The sequence below is a fragment of the Catharus ustulatus genome, chromosome 1 (assembly GCF_009819885.2).
Source record: "Catharus ustulatus isolate bCatUst1 chromosome 1, bCatUst1.pri.v2, whole genome shotgun sequence".
Taxonomy (NCBI): Eukaryota; Metazoa; Chordata; class Aves; order Passeriformes; family Turdidae; genus Catharus; species Catharus ustulatus.
The window spans coordinates 129,142,758-129,161,877 of NC_046221.1; the positions used below are offsets into that span (position 1 = coordinate 129,142,758).

The following is a 19,120-nucleotide window of genomic DNA, read 5'->3' on the forward strand; positions in this document are numbered from 1 at the left end:
ATGACGTTTTTCCTATTTGTATTAGACTGATTGTATGTCCTGCTTTTTTGTGTAGATTTTCTTTCTGATTATGACTGAGTATATAAAATATAATTCATTAAAGTAAAAAATTATGGAAAATCCTTTGTTTTACTTTTAAAATGAAGAATTTAATTTACAAAAAAATATTGTGTCTCCTATTACAGAATAAAAAAAAATGGTATCCATTAATATTACAGAAATAAGGGTTTTTTTTTTTAAAGGAAAAATTAAGTAGTATTTCCAACATGGCAATACGTGAAGCGTCTCTGAATTACTAATATGATATGAATAGATGAGTGAAAAAATAAAGATGGAATGTTTTTAATTTAAGGTTAGTGCCATTTAGGCTGGTATTAATTTATTAGAGAAGTTGAAGAGGAAAATACAAATGAGAGAGGAAATAATACCATTGAAAGACAATAAATTAAAAATATTCTATTTCTTTGGTTGTTCATTAAGTGAAATAACTTGCACCTCTAGGGTCCATTTCAAACAAATGTATGTTTCAAAAAGCTACTGTACACCAGCACTGGAGAGAACATATAGAAAAAAAGTGTGGTACACCTGGTAAACCAGCAACAAACTTGTCCCAGGCAAAACATTTGTAGGTCAGAGAATTGTATGCAACTTACTGCCAATAAAGGTAAACTTTTGATCACTGGCTTGGGTATTGGGGAAAGCAGGAATACAAACAATGTGTCAAACTCCTACATTCTCGTTTTCTCCAGAGTTGATTGCTCTCATATTGTCCAAGGTTTGAGCAGAGCTGATGAAAACTCCTCTGGTGAGGCAGTGTGGCGAGGAGGGGATGCTGAGGTAGGGCAGTCCCTTGGGGGTGAGTGCATGCACCCCTCATCCTCACCTCTGCTGAGGGGACCAGGGGCTCCTTCCAAGCTCTGGCACACACCAAGGTGCTCATTTCTGTGCCAGAGCTGTTGGAATCCTTCCTGGCTGGCACAGAGCAGTCCCCAGCTTCTCCCATGCCCAGGGCACAGCCACTGCGGTCAGCCCAGCAAGAGGTGTCAGCACCCATTGTGGGGTACAGCAGCAACACCCCACTGTTTCCAGGAACTCTGCTGATTTTTCACAGTGTATTACTCAGAACCAGTCTGAACTTTGTGTTTTTACAAGAACATTTCAAACATAAATCCTCATTACTTTTACAGGAGGTTTTAAACAAAGTACGTAATGACTTCTGCACCCTCTGCTCTCACGAGAAGCTCAGTTGACATATACAGTGCTGTGTTAGGATTATATTATGCTTCATAATGAAACTGGAGAGTATTTTGTCTTATCTCTAAAACATCCTTTGGCTTAGAGAAGTCTGGATTTCATCTTATATTTGCAAGCATCCAAAAGAAAAAGAAGCTAAGTATCATTTGTATAAAGCAATTTTATTTACACATACATTTATTATTGATACATATATTTATAGAACACAGAGTAGACTAGGGAGCATATAATATATGATAAGTTTTCAAAAAAAGGACATATAGTGTACTTGTCTACAAGTTTACACTTGCAGTTTAAAATGTATTGTACATTCTGAATTTTAATCCATTTATATGTATATGGAATGCTTTTCCTATACTTCAGACTAAATGTAATCATATTGTTGTCTGGAAACCATTTATTTTATTTTTTTTTTTTATGTAATCAACACATCACATGAAGGTAGACTGTATCTAAGCAGCTGAAATTTTCCCTGATATATCTGTTATGGATGTTGTTCCAGTATATGGCTACTTGATAGACCTGTAACTTATCCAAGAGAGAGAGAACATGTTGAGATTTTCTGTGCTGCATGTCTCTCAGTCTTGTGAAAATGTTCTGGAAGAACATGGCTATACCTTTACTGCAGCAACCAGGTGTTGTGGGTCACTTCTGAAGACAGGAGGAAGGGCTGGAGCTTTGTTTCAGCTTGTTATGAACACTCTGAGGGTTATTGCTGCTTTGCACTGTCTTGCCCAAACAGATTGAGATGCTGCAAAGAGGAGAGAATCAAAGACGTCAGGTCTTGTAGAGAAGAAAAGTTATTGTACACCCACGGTGTTCTCTACCCTTCTTTCTGCTCTTGAGATGGACATATCACTTCCACCCACCTGCAGAACTACAAACTCCCCATATGTCTCTGAGGTATGAACCTGGAAATTTAAATGAGTGAACAGCAAAAAGGTCAAGCTTCTCAGGGTTTAAGTTGAAAGGAAAAGATTGCAATCCCTGATCAAGGCTTTTTTACTGCTCAGCTTTTGGAGAAAGCAAACTGAATGATGCTTAAGAATCAAAAAGAAATGAGTCCTGAAATTTCCACCTGAGGAAAAAAAAGTAAATAAGAATGCCATGCTAAGGAATTTTAGAAAATGTCTTGCAAATAATGAAACGTAATGGATTTTTTTTCTGATACAATATTCTAATTCTGTTTTGATGGATTCTGTATTTAGTAAGTAATTTTTTTTGGTTTAGTGGTAGGATCAAGACATTAACTATTGTTAGTTAGTTATTATTTAATTTTAAATCTATTTTAAAAAGTGAAAATTAAAACAAAATTTAAGAGCTGAATTAAAACTCAGTGAAAACACAGAAACTACTCCAGATTTACATTGCTTTAGTAACAGAAGTAGATATTCCTTCTTTTCTTTGTGCAAATTATATTAAATTAACTGATGCTCATCAGTTAACCTGTAATTAATAAACTACAATTTTTCATCACATCACTCACAGAAAAGAATTTTCCATAAATAGCTGCTTCCATAAAGGCAAAGACATACTTCTAAAATCAGTAAATGAAAACTTATAAAACATGTTGACATTTGTTAAGAGTTTTAACTACTATCTTAATTCAATACCTCAATAATAAAAAAGTTCCTGGGCTCTCCTCCTTGCTTCCAGAATGGCCTAGAGGTTTTGCGTTCTATTTTCAATCTAGTCTGTTTTCTTGCAGCTACACCTTTTTTTTATTCTATCTGCTCTGATATAACTGCTTCTGAAAATTATCCAGTCTGTTCAAATTCATCTTATATCTTATAGATATATAGATATAGGACATCTAACTGATTTTTTTCTTCTGTGTCTAGTATGTAAGTACATACGGATTCACTGAGGCAGTACTTTTGGTTACCTCTTGAAAAACTCATTTTTATTCAGTCATCCATGAAGTGTGGTGACTAGCTTGAATGACAAGTTAGCTTTCATAAACTTGGTCCAAGTTATGTTTAGCAAATGAATTAAAACCAACCAAAAGATGATATTTCAAATGTTTGTTTCATTTTTTAAATAGAACTAGAAACAAACAAAGCCAAAACACACTCCTCCAAACAAAATAGAACATTGAACATAAAATCCTCTCTAATGCTCACTGAATTTTTGCATAGAATCTTTTATTTCTTCTTCCATAAACAACATCTACATTTTCTTTCTTGGAGATTTTACTTTTAGTATTTTTAAGAAATGTGAGAGAGGTTTACAGCTTTTTTTTTTTTAACTCTTATTTTTCATATACCATTACACTTTACAAGATTGGAAACCTGCATTTTAGTCTAGGAGCTATGAAACTGCCTCAGCATACTGCATGCAACGCAAATAACTGGAAATCAAGTGGTGAGAGCAGGAGACACATTAATTATTCATAGAACTAAATGTATTGAAGAGCCCACATTACAGCTTACAAAGGAGTATCTGTGAGTCCAGTGAGGGGAGGAGTAACTGCCTTCAAATCCAGTTAAAGTGCACCTGACACACAAGAGGATGGTTCTCAAAGTGACTGTGAGAATTGTCAATAAAAGCTAGGGTTTTTAAAGGAGTTTCTGCTTCCCAAATCCCAGTGAAAGTCAGTGAGATATGGGAATTTAATTCCCTTCTTCAAATCATAGCTGAAACAAGTGGAAAGATCTGACCTACATTATATTTTGAATTTCTGCCTATCTACCCTTGTTAAGAATTTTTTAACATTTACTATTGTATCTACATGTATTCTGACTGATGCCCTGTCAAACTATGGGGAAATCCAAGCCTTCAGGGGAAAGTATTAGCATATTTACTGTGAATGGACACAAAGAGGGGGTCTTCCAAAGTAACATGAACCATTTCTATCATCTTATTGGTGAAACCCAGGATAAGCTTATATTTGTGGATAGCAATTCTCATTTGAATTTTCCTTCTGTATTTTGTAAATATTTATCTATAGTTCTCTTTTTCTTTCCCCCCAATTTTCACTTCATTGAACGATACAAGACTGCTGTCATGAGGTCTTCAGTAATGTTTAGAAGCAAGAGATCTGTGGACCACAGGGTTCTCTAAATAAAAGGAAATGTCAATAGGCTTCAGTGCAACAGTATTTCATAGCTAAACACTAATGATATTTACTTTTTTTGTTGCTAAGAATCTTCTAGATGTGGGTTATTTGATAATTTCTGCACTCTTTAGTATGAAGTATCTTGTTACAGAAAACAGTACTGGTTTGGCTAAAATTTCTACTTTCCTGAAAGTGTCTAAAAATAAATACTATATTCTTAGCATCAGTCTATGCCCCAAGGTGCATTATTAGCTATTGCTTGTAGGGATGTTGTTGCTGCTTCAATAAGCAAAGCCTTTTCAGTATGCATTAATACAAATGTATAATAGAATTACAAAGTAAGTTGGTACTTCATATGGATTCATCAAACACTGGTAACCTTAGAGAGATTATAAACATTTAGTGCTGCTCTATTTTGTGTGTCTTAGTTTTCTGAATTAGCCAGAACATCTCATAATCAAGGAAAAATAATAGGAAAAATAGCAGTATTTTCTTCTTTCTCTTTTTTTTTCTTTTTTTCCCCTCTATTTTTGTCCCAGGAATGTTTAAAAGTCTAGAAAAAAAAAAATCTTGCAGTTGATTCATTAACAATTTTTCCAGATGAAAGTGGAGACTTGTTGCTGCAGGGAAAAATGTTGTAATTTAAATCGAATCAAAATTAAAGTGAGTTTTTAATTTATTAACCACATATAATTAACTAGGCATCAATGAACAATGTATTGAGAGTTAATACTGGTACAATAATGAATACACTGTGCAATTTAGATACTTAAAAAAAGTTAATAAATTGAAAGACCTGGAAATTTTGAAACATCCTTTTATAACTAATCCCAAGAACTTCAAATGTTGGATGAGCACATGCACACATGTGCATATAAAAAGAAAGATGCACCCATCGCAGTAGGTTTTAGAGGGCGCAGATCCCAACAGGAGGGACCCGAGTTGTAGCAGTCTTCTTGTGCAAGAGCCGCATCCTGTGCTTGAGCTTTGTGCTATCATTCCTTACCCCAGAGGTGACAGCCTCCAGGAGGAAACCCCCATTCACTCAGGGTGCAGGTCCCCAGGTGTACTCATGGTGTACCCACGTACCTGTGGCAGAGGGCATGGGACCATTTCTGGCAGGCTTTTGCCTTCTGCTCTCACCTCCACTACCTCTCTCCAATGTCACAATTTTTCAAGCTTGGTTTATACTTTCTTTCAGATTGAGTCCTTTGCTCCTAGCACTATTCAGAACTGACCTGGTCGTCCTGGTCGATGGCAAGCTGAATCTGAGCCAGCAGTGTCCTGGCAGCCAGGAGGGCCAGCCCTGTCCTGGGGCATCAGGCACAGCATCACAACCGGGCAAGGGAGGGATTGTCCTGCTCTGCTCTGAGCTGGGGCAGCTTCACCTTAAATATTGTATGCAGTGTTGGGTGCCACAATGTAATAAGGATGTAAATTTATTAGAGTGTCAAAAGGAGGGCTGTTAAGATGGTGAAAGGCCTTGAGGAGAAGCCATATGAGAAACAGCTGAGATCACTTGTATTCAGCCTGGAGAAGAGGTGACTGACAGGACACCTCACTGCAGTCTACAACTTCCTTGTGAAGGGAAGAGCACTCATTTCTTTTCTCTCGTGGCCTGTGACAGGGCCCAAGGGAATGGCCTGCAGTTGTGTAAGGAGAGGTTTACGTTGGATATTAGAAAAAGGCTCTTCACCCAAAGGGTGGTTGGGCTAGAACACACTCCTCAGGGAATTGGTTACAGCACCAAACCTGACAGAGTTCAATAAATGTTTCAACAATGCTCTCAGGCACATTGTGTGATTCTTGGGGTTGTCCTGTGCAGGGCCAGAAGTTGGACTTTGATGTTTCATTGTGAGTCCCTTCCAACTCAAGATATGTTATGATTCTACGACCTCTGATTATTGTTTCATCTGGCTGATGTTCACAATTCTCTTCAATATGATCTATAAATTTTGGGCAGATACACCCAGGACAAATTTGCATATTCAAGCCATGTGCACACTCATCTTTATGTTGACAAATATTGATAACCAGACTCTTTGCCAAAGGTAGCCCATATAAGGGCCATACAAGCAAATCAATGCATCCAACCCATATTTTTCATGTCCATAATGGACAATAGTTTTCTTGGTTTGTACTTTAACCATTGCTTTAAACACCCCTGTTATGTTAATCTTCTCTATAAGAATCTGAACATAGTGGAGCAACATTAGAGCATGTGTTAATGCAATGACTTTAAGTTTTACATTTGACACTGATAAACAGAGTATATTTTTTTTCTTTTACAAGATGCTTTAAACAGAAATTCTCCATTTTCAAAATTATGATACTATCATATTATATGTGTGCATCACTCCTTTCATCACAGATCAGAACTCCTGTGTAAAGATGGCTCTACAGGACCTCACACCTATTTCCATGCTGCTTTGATGAAGAGAGAAGTGGTAATTTGCTACAGTGATGAATGGATAAAAGTAAAATAACATTGTATTAACGCAGTGGATGCAAAATTCCATGTGTCGTCAATCACCCTTTCCTCAGTGTGCAATACATGAGAGAAGGAATTTGGAATATTCACAGTCTGTGAACTCATAGAATGCTAGGGTTTGAAGTCTGGGTTAGCTACTTTTTACTCCTACTCACTTTTCTGCACAATATATTAATTTCTGTATCTATATGTATCTAAGATATTTGGTAACTCTTTACAAAAATACTGAGCATTAATAAAAGCAACACTGAAACAACATGTGCTTTACCTCCTTTTCATTAATAATGAGATTTTTGCTTTTTCCCCTTTTTTCTCCTTCTTTTTTTTCTCTAAAAGAGTACAAGACATTATATTTATTGTTGTATTAATAATCATGTATGACTTTTTCTTTTTACTTTGAAAAAAAATATTAAAAACAGACTCAAAATGCTTTTAAAACATATAACTTACAAATTTAAAATATCTAATCCAGAATGGTAACAGAGAAATTCAAAACCTACATTAGCTCAGTAAAATTATTCAATTTTTCAGACCAGGAAAAAGGAGATTAAACATCAAAGAAGGAAAAACTTTACTGACCTAAAGCCAATGAGCAGACTGTGGGCTTGGTAGAAAAGAACATACGATGCTATTCTATCATTGTCTTTATGAAAAAAAGGTCATGCAAATTCTGTTGCTAGAAAAATGAAGGAGATAAATTCTAAAATAAGGAAATTATGATAAATATATTCTTTTACATTTGCATTAAACATTCCAGTTGATTGGTATTAGCATTAGGTTAAAATATTTATGGCACTTGTTCTGGATAAATCACATCAATATAATTTATTATTTAAGAAGAAGTGAGAATAGTCTGCTTCAGTGCAGATAATATTGTTATTCATGCTGTCCTGATGAATACCAGCTTTAAACAAGTGGAAAAATGTAAAGTCTTTGTACACTCTTGATTTAGAAAACTGTAACAATGTTATGATTTTAAATACCTTTTAATTTAGAAGAGGACACTCAAATAAGAGAAGGATTAAAATGTGTGAAGAGAATGAATATGAATATGCCCTAAAAATATCACCAGAGTATAGTCTGTACTGATCCACCTCTGTATTACACTGGGGTCATAAATCAGATTAGATGTCAGTAGATTTTATGGTCCTTAAATTTTTTAGAATATCATGGTGTGTTCTGGCAAATGCATTTTCAAAACATAGTATTAATGATGATAGGACACTTGTTTTTACCTTTATGTAATATGGATTCTATTCTATTAGTGGAACTTAAATACTACCATGATAATTCATAGAAAGGAAAAATATCCAAAGGATTTAGAGATGAAAATTGACTAAAATAAAGGTATTCAAAAGTTTTGAACTTAAGATTTTATTTCTAAATTTGAAATAGCTTTATAATATTGCAGTTATCATTTGCTTAGCATTAATCTGTACAAATATAGAAAGAGGATTCAAACCTAGCTTACAAACTGCAGTTCATCCAAATGAAGGTAGATATTTCAGATATATAACACTTTTCTATTGGCACGAAAAATTCACATTTTCTTTTATATATTACTTTACCCCTGGGTAATTATCAGAGAGAGAGTTTATAAAAGAAATTTACACTGAACCCCGGTCTGCATACACAGGAGGTATGAATGCTGTTTGTAACATGTGAACTGTAAAAAGAGAAATAAAAGAAATAATCAGACTTAATAAAGCTATTTCAGATAAATTCATGTGCTAAGAAAGAATACAGAAAACATTTGAACTTGAAAATTTGGAAAAGATGATACAAAATCACACAGTAATTCAGGAGATGATTGGGCAGACAGTATTTTTTGTGGTAGAGACAGAAAAAAACCCATAAAGACTGAAAAAGTAACAAAACTCGGCATCAGTAGGCAGTTCAGTGAGAAGGAGGCTTCACACTCTGTGTGAGGAACATTTTGCATTTGCTGGTCTTAATGTGGTCAGGACAGGAATCAAAAATTCTTAGGAAAAAGAATGAAGGAAATACTACACTGAGATTTCAATAATAACAGATGAGAAATTGTAGAGTAGTTCAGGGGCTGAAGAGGGGCAAACTCAATGGGAGCTATGTAAAACAAGGACTGGAAAAAAGCTAGGAACAGTCAAAACATCTTGGAATCATGGACACAGAATCCAGAAAAGTCTAATTCAGTGATGACACTGAAAAAAACTGAAGAAAACTTGTGGTGGAGAAAGAGTAGGGAAAATTTTTGAGAGGATATTTTTCAAAGCCTTTTCCAACTTTATAGTTTTTAAGGTTTGCTGAAGTTCTGGTAGTTTTTGCCCACTTTGTTTTTCTATAGTCTTTATATGACAGTCTCCATATATTTCCCATTGCGATGAACATTGTGATTGGGTCTATGAAGATTTGTACTGACCTCATTGTGTCATCAGCTTGACATTATAATTTCATCTCCAGAGAAACATTGAAACACTTTTCATCATGATTTGATATTGTAAATGTGGTGACCATAGATAGTAATAAAAATTCCTTGCAATTGCATTTTGACATCATAATGTAATCTCCATCGTCTTCACTTGACATTGTGATGAGATTGTGGCAATGCTAACTTTGTATGAATGAAACTGGGCTCATGGAATGAAAAATTTAAAGAACAGTTTCATGCATAGAGAACAAATGGTTATAAATACATATATATTTTATCATAATTAGGTTTTTGTTAAAAATTAGAACACATTCTCTATCCATCTGAGGAATCGAGATCTGGAACATTCTGTTAAAGTGAGGAGATCAGAAAACTAATCAGTTTTCAGATAAAACTTTTTGAATTTATGCAAATGAAAATATAGCATATTTAGTGCTGTGGCAGAGACTTGGAATCTGTGATAGGAAAGTTCTTCACAGTTCTGTTGTCTTCTGAGGCATACACTTCTGCCTTAGCTCTTGAGTAGTGTAGGAATAGGGGCTAAACATAATATGTTTATAAAAGAATTTTTCTGTTTAGAAATCAATGGGGTTTTTTTAATTTTAAACACATGCTTATCTTTCAACATGAATCTCATGTTTATCTGCTTTGGTGGAATAAAAAAGGGCACCCCTGGAGTAAAATGTCAGGTGTGGGCCTCTTTGATTCTCTAAAACTTTAGGTTCAGAGTTGTTAAGTATAGTGACAGACTGATTTAAACAGTGACTTTCATCCTCCTAAATTAGTCATTACTCTAATAGGAACTGGAATGACATTTTTTAAAAGTCAAACATTGCTGATTTTTTTGTGGAATCTGAATTGATGACCTCCTAGTAAAATACATTTATCTTATTATTAGATCTTTGAGACACTATATCACTTTTAACCTTTACTTAAAGCATTTTCTTGCAGATATCCTTCTCATTTTTGCAATGCAGGCTACAACAAATATTTAAAAATAAGTAAAAGGTACCATCCCTGGATTATAATTATTGTACTAGACAGACTGACACCTTGCAGTTTTGAGTTTTTCTTTCTTATTGACAAAACAATGTCTTCACTAGAGTTTAACTTATGGAACTTGAAAAAGGCAGGGATAAAACTCCCTGCCTTTCAAAACCTGCAATTTTTTAATGTTTCTTTCTCTTGTCTGTCTTTCTTTTCTCTTGGGAGTGACTAGAAAATATAAGTGTAAAATTATTTTAAGTGTGGTCAAATGCATAAAGCATATGCTTAGAACCATGCTGGTTGAAAATTTACTCCTGGCTCCAGTCCTAAAGTGCCTGTGCACTTTACCTCTCAAAGGCATTTAAAAGATAAAAGTGTACATAATAGGCTTAGAACCTTTCAAAGATGAACTAGAATAGAACAATCTCATCATAGAATCATGGAATCATAGAATGTTTAAAAGGTTGGAATGGACCTTAAAGATTGTCTAGTCCCAACCCTCTGGCATGGATAGGGACACCTTCCACTGGACCAGGTTGCTCCAGGCCTTAGCCAACTTCTCCTTGAACACTGCTGGGGCTGGAGCATCCACAGCCTCCCTGGGACACCTGTTCCTGTGCCTCACCACCTCCACAGTAAAGAATTTCTTTCTGATTTCTAACCCAAAATCACCCTGTTTCAATTCATACCCATTAATCCTTGTCCTATCATGACAGTTCCTGATGAAATATATAAACATGTATTTTTTTAAAAGTATTATATGTATGAAAATATTTTAGGAGGTAGTTTAATTACTGAGTAGTATTGATATAGAAAAAAATAATTTAAAAATTCATAAGAAAATTATAAGTACAATTAACAATTTTCCTAAATGACATAATGTTTTTAAAATAATAGTAATTTTTTATGAGACTGTGGTAGCTTTATATTAAATTGTATTATCCTGGGATTCAAATCAGAAGCCAGAAAAAAGCAAAAAGATTTCATGAACGATGCTTATATGGAGAGCAGCTATAAATTCCCTGGGAAATTTTTCTACTTATTTTGATGAAATTCAGGAAATTAGCTGACACATTTCCTGCCGCATCTTTTCATCTTCACTTCCTTTTGTGAATAAGAAACACTGTAACACAAGATAGCATTTGTGCTATCGCAATGAGAACTTGCTTTTTCACTAGAGAAAGTTTAAATTGTCTTCAAAATTAACTGATTTCACTTGCATTTGAAAATAAATATATTTAAATAGTAAATAAAAGATTATTAGAATTTTGATGACATTAATAGTTGGAATTGAAATAATGATGATACAATTTTTTTGTTATTATTTTGAGTTACTTTTTAATAATTTTGAAGACGTGTAAATGAGAACTGTCGACCAAAATGTAGTTTCTAGCATTGATGTGAATGCCAAAATGTAGTTTCTAGCATTGATGTGAATGCTTAAAAGGCATTCTGTTTAACAGTAATGCAATTACGTATGCTATTTACAGCATATTCTGAAAGAGCAGTAAAGAATTTGGGTTTTCAATATGAAGAGAGAATTTGTATTCTGAAGAAGAAATAAACTTTTCAGAAGAACAGTTGTAGGCCTTCAGATATTACCTGAATATGCCTCATTTCTTCAGGTAGAGTGTACAGTCTATCCAGACCACTTAGAGCAACTAGGCTGATAAGTTGTCTCAAAAGTAATCAGTGCTTTTCCCTAATCCATTTACCGGGGCACAGCTTCTTCACTAGTGGTCTGAGAGGTAGCCTGCCAAAAGGAAAGCATTTGTAAATGGCCATTAATTCCAAAATGCTTATCTCCAGTGAACAGAGATTCTTTCTGCAGTCATTTGGGAAAAGGGATTGAAGTCTGCTGGACTGAACATTTCTGCCTCAGGAATCCCCATTGCACTGATACTGGGTTGAATTCTTCTCATTATTACTTCACAATTGAGATGTGGGCCCAGAAGAGTCCTTGCCAAGATAAATATTTACTTTTAACAAAAATACTAGTGGCTAGAAATTCTATCTGCCACTTCCATCTAGACCGTAGACCTCACAGATAATGGGGGATGTGGTTAGAGACTTTAACCCAGCAGAAGGGGGGAAGTTTTATTGGCAAGTAGTATATCAGCTCTGGATTAGTATTTCTTCTCATGTTATACAGTGTGCTGACCTGGCTTCAAGAGACCACAGACATTTCCACCAAGAGAAACCAAAATTGTCACATTTTTAGTCTGGAATATCCTGTAGGATATTTACAGTAATGACATATGAAATTTCTTTTACATGATTTCCCTATAATAGGAGGATAGTTAATAAGATTGACAATGATCACAGAGTCCAACCAAAAATACAATTGTTTTGTAAGTATTTTACACTGGTATGCTGGAGATTTTTTTTTTAATAGTCTTCCATTTTCGGTTTGTTGTTTTAAATTCCAAAAATCTCTTAATAGGCACTGAGAATCAGTTTACAGGTGTGATGATGAAAATACTTTGCCTGTAAACATTTACATACAGTAAATGTAGTCAGATCTCAGTTTTCTGGATTTTTAGGGTAATACCTTAATTACTAAAATAGTTTATGTTTATTTCAGTGCTCAGAATGCCTCAATTCAGCACATAAGTAGGGCAATTGATGTGAATCCAAACATCTGGCAATCAGTGATTTAATGAGTTACTTTTTAAAGAAATGTCTGTCTGCCGGAGGGGTCTATAATGCAATTAGACACATTAGCACTTTCTCAGTCATTTGGGGGTATTTTTCATGAGAAAATGAAAGTGATTGGTGCAAGCTGTAAATTGTTTGCACTTTTGGAAGACAAAAACTCGTAATACATTCATATTTCAGTTTTATAAGGAAGATTTTGTTAGAATGATGTAATGTAATAAATTTGTTGCAATTTCTGAGTATTTGTTTGTAAAATGTAAGCATTTCGTCACAAATGATAGTGTACAGTTCCAGGCTTCTTTGGCCAAATTTTGTTTTATGCCAACAATTCAGGAAAAAGGATGCTGATGAATTATTTAAACTAGAAGTCAACAAATCAAATTCAAAGAAATTCCTGAGAAACGGTCATAACCAGTAATACAATTTGGAAAGCATTCAATTTTTTTTATTTTTTGAGTTCTCTTTTTAATTAATATTGTTCTCTTATTTTATTGGATTTGTTAAACTACTTATTAATTTCAATCTCAAAGTACATAAGTAAAATTTCATTAATTTTAAGTTAAATATAATATTACACAGAAAAAAATTTAACACTTTGATATTTGTATCCACATTCTAAATCTCCTGACGATTTTGCAGTAGGAGTAAAAAGTAATTTCTTGTTATACTGGAGTTTTTTCTGATACAAATGTCAAAAATTTTGTGCTCCTCCTGTGGCTTTTGACAATTCCTCTCTTACAAAATTAATTTAATGATTAGGAACAAAATTATTGCAAAAGTAAGTTTAAAGATGCACATTAATACATTGCTACATGCATTTTATATATATACGTGTAGTTTTATATATAGATTTGTGCATGAGGCAAATACGGTCAAAGCTATGGTTTTATAAATAAAGACAGAAAAAGAAATAAAATTAATCTTAAAAACTATATTGAATATTTGCATAATATACAATACAATGTAAATAATCTACTTGCAATTATTCAATTAGGTTGTAAAACTATTGTCCTTAGTAATTTAGCAACCTGTGTTACAGAGGAGTTTATTACTGCATTTAAAATAAACTCCGTTGTCTGAATAAAGTGGAAACTAAAGTGGACTCTAAGTATTTTTTTTGCAGTTGGATTTTTGAAGTGTTAGGACAGGTTCTAATTGAAACACTGAACTTCATGTGCTTTTTGCCAAGAGCCTATGAATATAATTTCTGCTGATTTAAGAATCTGATGTCAGGGCAGTAAGTATGCAATTAGCTTTAGTTTAAGTGATAGCAACATGCTGTAAATAAGAATCTTAATTGTGTTTGCAAGATTAAAATTCAGTTTCATTGTTTTTTTCCCTTGCTTCTTTGGTGGCTTTGTGGTATATTCGCATTGCTACCTCTAAATGAATGTCAACTTGTTTTACCTCGACTGCAGCCAATCGATACTTCATTAGGCTGAATTGTCTTGTGCCCATGCAACCTTGAAGCTGTGGCTTAATTACCACCCGTATTATGCAGTGGCTCAGAGTGCTGTGCTCAGCTGTGTCAGTTTTGAACAAAAGCCATGCTGTTGCCTGTATTTAGGAAAAATGGACTTTTGAACTAAAGAACTATAATATTTTCTAAGTTAACAATTCATGATGATAACCTTTTTTATAATGTGTATGTCAGTTTTCAGTAAGTTTACATTTGAATAGGTTTCTGCATATTGCAAAACTTCAAAAGATGAGTACCTTTGCTTTTCATGTTCAACCCATCTTTGATTTAAGATAATTTTAAATTAATGGCAAAGTAACATTCATCTGAAAGAGAAGACAGGAGAAAGTGCAGTCAAATGGCAATCATGACAAATGACATCTCTTGTCTGAGAGTCATTTTTCCTCACTAGACTGATTTGTCATCCCCACTTTTGACATTTTTCATCCTGCTATGAAATCACATTGACAGAATAAGATATTTCTACACTTAACAGTGGGATATAGAAGATGGTTCTCTGCCTTCATTTATTTTTTGTATTACATTTAAGGGTTCGTAAAATTTGTAAGCAACTAAAGTCTGATGACAAATTTCATTTGCTTTATAAAATATAAAGTTCACACTGCCCTATAATCCTAAAGTAAATGTTGCTGTTTCATTTGTGTCAGGTCATTATACAATGAAGGGGAAAACAAATCTCCATGAAGAAGATTTTCCACTTGGGAGTATTACCTTGTTATGAGCAAATCCAGTAACTATGAGGACAAGCTACCTAACTCTAATGTATTGTGCCCATTGCCTTGGACATGTCAAAGACCTGTGGCTAGCATTTGCAATTTCTTAATTCAGCACTAAAAACATGAAACTTAACAGTTTCTGAATATCTTATGTCTATGCAGATAGGTATAATTAGCATTTCAGCTTTTTCCTCCAGATCATGCAAACTACTCAGTGATTTTTACTTGAGTTATAACAAAAGATAGACTAGAATACAGTCCTAAAAGGCAATCCTCAGATCACATAAATACAACTTAGTATGTAGTGACTTGTACATGTGGCACAGAGAATAATTCTTTATGTTTTTTGGGGCTTTTTTGTTAGGTTGTTTTTTATTTGTATCAAATGCCTCATGATTACATACTCTTGTGTAGGCCAAAACATTTGTATCTGCATACATAAATGTGCCTAGTACCTTGCTGATGGTGAGGCATGCTGATCACAAAATAGGAAGATTGTTGTCTTACATAGGTCATGTATGAGCGCTCAGAGGATGATAGTCTCCTTTAAAGCTCTTTTACAAAATCCAGTGAAGGAAACTTAAAAATGCTTTCTGAGAAAATATTTTTTTTGTTATTTGTATGATTATTGTGTTCAATTAACTAGATCTGTGGCTAGATATCACTGTTAGCACAGTGTCTTTCAATGTTCATATCAGACAATCAACTACTAGTAACCTCTGTTTCTAATTATCAGCATGTTGAGAATTTTCACACCCTTTGTAGCATGTAAATGTTACTTGTTATACATGCCTTTTGTGTCCAGATCAGGCCTATAAAGCATGCCAGAATTTGTACCAACAGTGTGAGCCTGACTCTTCATGTCAATATTAGTGTACATTCTGTTGTATATTGCCATGTACTGTGTTTTCTAGTATAGCAAATTACAAACAAACAACTTTCACGTAATTAATTAAAAAATCTTGTGTAATGCATCAAATGCTTTTCATTATTATCTTCCTGCTTGAATGAAAAGAGGTGGCCCTTTGGAATTCATATTTCTTAGACTTCATGTGACTCTGTTCTTTTTTTTTTACCCACATTTATCTCCTAATAGATTTCAGGCAAGGTTGAAATCATCATTTTATGAGAATGAAGATGATAAGTCAGCAGAATCATTGCTTTTCTACCTATTATGTGCAAAGAAACAAAAACAGCATGCATGTGAATTGCCTACCTGTGAAAGTTTTCATTTTATCAGACAAAACATTTGAACTGTTTGCATACAAAGGGAAGTTTTGTCTAGCCAAAAGGGGACATTGCTCATTTCTGCCACTAGACCATTCTTAAAGTTGTAAAGTGTTTATCTGCCTTCTATTGAGAGAAGTTCTTATTCAAGTTCACAGTTCTACTTGAGAATGTGGGCATAATCAATAAACAGGACCATAATGGCTTAACTCCAGCCAGCAACTATGTACAACATAGCTACTCATTCAGTCCCTCACCAGAGGATCAGGGAGAAAATCAGAAGAGTAAAAGTGATATAATGGGTTTTGGCATAAGGACGCTTTGATAGGTAGATCAAAAGCTCCCACCACAAACAAAAAAACCCTGAGGAATTTATTCACTGCTTCCCATGGGTAGGTAAATGCCCAGCCACTCTAGGAAGGCAGGGCTCCAACATGCCTAGCAGTAACTTGGTAACTCATAACCATCACTCTGAATGTCCCTCTTTCCTTCTTCTTCCCTCAGCTTTTTATGCTGAGCATGACACCATATATGCTGGGGGATATCCCTTTGTTCACCTGGGGTCAGCTGTCCCAGCTGTGTCCTCTCCCAGCTCCTTGTGTGTCTTGAGCCTGTGTGCTGGTGGGGTGGGGTGAGAAGCACAAAAGGGTTTGATGCTCTGTGGGCACTGCTCAGCTGTAGTGAAAACATTCTTGGATCATCAACACTGTTGATGCACAGCACAAGTCCAAAATAAAACCCCATACTGGCTACCATGAATAGCATGAATTCTATCCCAGCCATAACCAGCTAGAAGAAAGAGACCATTCACTGCTCTAGTCTAAATAAAAATGTACATTTAAGAAATTTCCCTTTTTACTGTGTGCTTCATAAAGTTATCCCTCCTTTAAATTCTTCTGTCACTTCTGTTCTGATGAATGTATGTGGGATAGAAAGATACTGCAATGAGCATGGTTTCTTCAATCAAATCTAAAGCAGGTGTATTTGTACTTCTATAATGAATTACATCTCTTCATAAGAATATTTTTGAGTAACTTTATTAATATTAAAATATTTATTATTTCCTCACAAGATTTCAGGAAATGAGCATCCAATATAACCACACTCCTGTATAACATTTTACAACCACAAGCAATTCACTCTTCGGTTATGTTTTGTGATGATCTCTCTACTCTGTACAGCTTCCTCTGGTGACAGAATAACTTAAATTGGAAAAAAATTTCCCCAATATACCCTAGCGACATTGATAGCAATTGTCATTCATTAGTATACTGAAAGAAAACTTTTACCGTAATATGAAAAAATGTCCAGCAGGGAAATTATACATACAACTCCGCCTTAATCCAAGTGCAGTTTAATAGGAGCTATGAAGTTTTTCCTCTTTTAATCATTCAATAATTGGAGACATCAAAGTACCTGCTACTGTTCACTAGAACATTGAACCACATAGGGACAATATAACATTGAAGACAAAAAATGAGGGTTTAGGGACATGTTTTACCAATACTGTAAAGGTAGATTTTTTTTTCGTATTGAGTTGCATTACGTGTTCAAAATCAGTTTCTGAAAAACTAATGCTTTAGTGATTAATATTTACCTAGAAAAAAGAACATTTTAGAAGCATAAAATAATGAAAGTATCTGGATTTATGCATTTTCCTTGACAGAGGACAGAGATTAGTATTGGACTTTGACTACTAAAACAAGGACAGTAAATGTTGTCTCTGTTGATTTTGTGTTATTCATATGTGTATATCGACTGCAACAGATAATTAAAGCATAAAAGGAGAAACTAAACTGGAGACAGTTGATTGTTTATATCGAATGATATGGGGCAAAATTCAGTTACTGCCCATTTTCTCAATGGATAAAAGAAAGCAGCAAAAATATTACAAAAAATCTAAAAAATTACCAGTAATTTCCATTGTTTCCCCCCATTTCTTTCCCTACCAACAGAAGAGTTATGACCCATTTCACTTTTACTGATCATCTTCATCATCACAGATGAGAGTGAATTCCATGGACTGCAGTTCAACAGGAATGTGCATCACTCTCATGAACATCAGACATGGCCTCATGTGATCCCTGGAATGTAAAAGTAGGGCAGCAGGGAGTAAGTGAGATATTTCCTTATGTATACAATTACGATAAGAAAGATATAAAATACATTAGCTCAGAGAAATGCCTGCAATTTAAAATTATTAGGGTAGGGGAAATAATTTTAATATGTTTTAGAGTAGGAGAAAATGTTTTTGAGGGAATAAATAAAGCATTAAATTTACTTAATTTCTGAAAAAAAACCCAGGTAAAGGACGTCATAATACTTTAAAAACACTTGAAGGTGTGTTTATAAACTGTAATTTAGTAAACTAATAAGAAGCAGAACATATCTGTAAACTGAAGTAAAAACAACAAGAATTAGAAATATGTGAAGTTTATTTAAAATTATTACTGTAGCAAACCTGAAGTCTCAATTTAACCTAGGTTGTTGATCTCAAATGCAATTTGGGTGAAACTGAAACATCATCATATATCTCATATCTGACTAGATAATTTTAATGGTTCTTTCTGAGTTTAAGCTGTATGAATATACACATCCAAATTAATTTCTTTAAAAACACACACAAGGTCCCATTGGCAGTGATAAACTGAACTCACACCTAAGTATATTGAAATATGTTCCTGAAGGTCTCCCTTTAAATTCCTCCCACTAAAAAGTGAAAGCAGAATAAAAGACAGTTATCCACTCTCAGGTTGATTTTCAGATATAAATCTAGACATATAAATTTTCAGTATAAATTATTTCATTGTGTAACTGGCTGTAAACTACTGAAATAGACAGT

At 34.3% G+C, this 19,120-nt stretch overlaps 1 long non-coding RNA gene across 1 annotated transcript in view; it reads right to left on the bottom strand.

Annotated features, from left to right (window-relative positions):
* Nucleotides 1–1,509: 1,509 nt before the first annotated feature.
* Nucleotides 1,510–19,120, bottom strand: part of LOC117009050 — a 37,942-nt gene continuing 20,331 nt past the window's right edge. Inside the window, exons 2-3 of the long non-coding RNA XR_004420409.1 lie at nt 18,190–18,362; nt 1,510–2,005 (exon numbers count right to left, since the gene is read on the bottom strand). This is a non-coding gene — a long non-coding RNA (uncharacterized LOC117009050). The remainder of the gene's footprint in view (nt 2,006–18,189; nt 18,363–19,120) is intronic.